The sequence below is a fragment of the Dama dama genome, chromosome 23, assembly GCF_033118175.1.
Source record: "Dama dama isolate Ldn47 chromosome 23, ASM3311817v1, whole genome shotgun sequence".
Classification (NCBI taxonomy): Eukaryota; Metazoa; Chordata; class Mammalia; order Artiodactyla; family Cervidae; genus Dama; species Dama dama.
Window position 1 is genome coordinate 78,052,078 of NC_083703.1, and position 2,276 is coordinate 78,054,353.

Genomic DNA, 2,276 nt, shown 5'->3' on the forward strand with positions numbered 1-2,276 from the left:
CACAGAGGTAACCCGCTCGCCGCTTCCTTGTCCCACTTTCGCACTACCTACTGATGTTTCTAGGGTCATCCTCCCAAATACACAGTTTGCACCCAAATCTTTGTCTTGAGTCCATTTTGCCCACCTAAGCAAGCAGGTGTCGTACTCTGAAGTTAAAAGATCAGGAATCAAGACCTGAGTTTGAATCCTGGCACTTCTGACCTTGCCTGTGACCTTGGGAACCACCTTCCTCTCTCAGAACCTCAGTTCCTCCATCAGGGAAATGGGAACTTAGTACCAGAGACGAGCGATGACGAGATGGAGCGTGAGGTGCTGGGGGCCAGAGCCAAGTTCCCAGCCGCAGGGCCCATAGGTGATGCTGGGCGTCGTCTCTGAAGGTTTCTGGGTTGGGACGAGTAGGAGCCGGGCGGTGGTGGAGGCAGGGAGAGAGGGGAAGGGGAGCAGGCTAGACAGAGGTGCGGGGGAAGAGCTGGTCCTGAGTCCTCAGCCCTGTTTGGCTGGCAGGGGAGGCGGGTGGAGGGGACCATGAGGATGGAGACAGCCTGCTCCATCCCATCTCTGCTGCCTCCTGGGATTCCAGGTAGCCCAGTGGGATTCCTGGGCACAGCAAAGAATAGTGAATTCACTTATTGTGGGGTGAGAGGTTGGGCGGGTCAAGGGTGCTGTATGTGCAGGGGTCTCACCAGGGACAGCATCTCATCTCTAGGGTCTCAGATTCCAGGGCTACCTGTCCATGGGGTCTCTTCACTGATTCTGTGCTTGAGGCAGGGTTGTGGTGGACTGTGTCTGTGGCTAAGTCGTGTCCAACTCTGCAACCCCATGGACTGTAGCCCTCCAGGCTCCTCTGGCCATGGGATTTCCCAGGCACAAATACTGGAGTGGGTTGCCATTTCCTCCTCCAGGGGATCTTCCCAACCCAGGGATCAAACCTGTGTCTCTTGCATTGGCAGGCAGATTCTTTACCATGAGCCTCCTGGGAAGCCCTAGGTACCCCCCTTTACTCTGGGAGGGTCCTCATGCTCAGAAGGGCCCCCAACCTCTAGCAGAGACTTGGGGTCTTCCTCACTGCGGTGATGGCACCCCAGCACCTGGCTGCCTGGGCTCCAGGCCTGAGTTTCACCCTGGCTAGTCCACCAGCGAGCTCGTCCAAAGGCCTGAGGGTCCGTCTCCACCTCCCACCTGGTCCAGCGCTGCCTTCTCCCGCTGGGACTTCTGCAGCTGCCTCCTCGTGGGTCCTCCTGCCTCAACTCTGGCCTCCTGAGCCAGAGGGATCCCCTTAGAACCCAAGACAGGTCCTGGCCCTCCCCTGCTCAGAACACTCCATGGCTCCCACTGCTCTCAGAGCAGATGCCAAAGTCCTTACAGCCACCCACACCTCCTAGTCCCCTCTAACGTCCCTCCCTTCCGCCACCCCAGCCCACCTGCTCTGCCCCATTTTCTGCTCAACTGTAGCCACGCTGACCTCCTCCTTGTGCCACAAACACACAATCATGCTGCGGCCTCAGGGCCTTTGCCCTTGCTATTTCCTCTGGAATACAGAACTCTCTTCCCTCACCTCTCCGCAGGCCTCAGCTCAGAGGGGCCCTCCTGGGCCAGCCCCTCACTTCCACCACCTCAGGCTCTTTTATTTTCTTCCTAGGACTTAGAGCTTATCCTAGAAGACTACCTTATTTATCTATAACGTTTGTCTGTCTTCTTCCGCTGGAACGTCACCATCGTCAAGGTGACGTCAAGGGGGGAGTGTTGTCTATGGCTCCTTGCTGTACCTCCAGCCCCCAGCACAGCGCCTGTGCAGAGCGGGTGCCCAGGAAACCCTTGTGAACGAATGAATGACTAGTTCCTTGACACAGCAGGGGGCTAAGGCCCAGAGAAAGCCCCATGGGGCTCAAAGTCACACGCTGCTTCTCTGGACTCACCCTCATCTCTGCAGCACTTCGTGGCCAGCAGAGCCACAGAGAAGGAAGGCCAAATTCGGGGTCCTGGGTGCCCGTCTCAGCCCCTGCTTGTCTTGTTTAATCCCATGGGACTGTGGGCAACTTCACTTCCTCATCTGAAAGTCAGATCATGTGAAGGTCCCAGGGGCACAGGGGTGAGGTGCCGACGGGCTGGGACGGAGCGTGGTGAGGGTTCAGCACGTAATAGGTGCTCAGCAAACAGGAGTGGGGCTGGCTGAGGGGGAGGCTCCGGTCTGCAGTCCCCGCCCCTCTGCTCCGGGCCCTGTGATTACCACGCACCCCACTCAGGGGGCTTGAGAGGCTCCACGTGTGGGCAGGCCT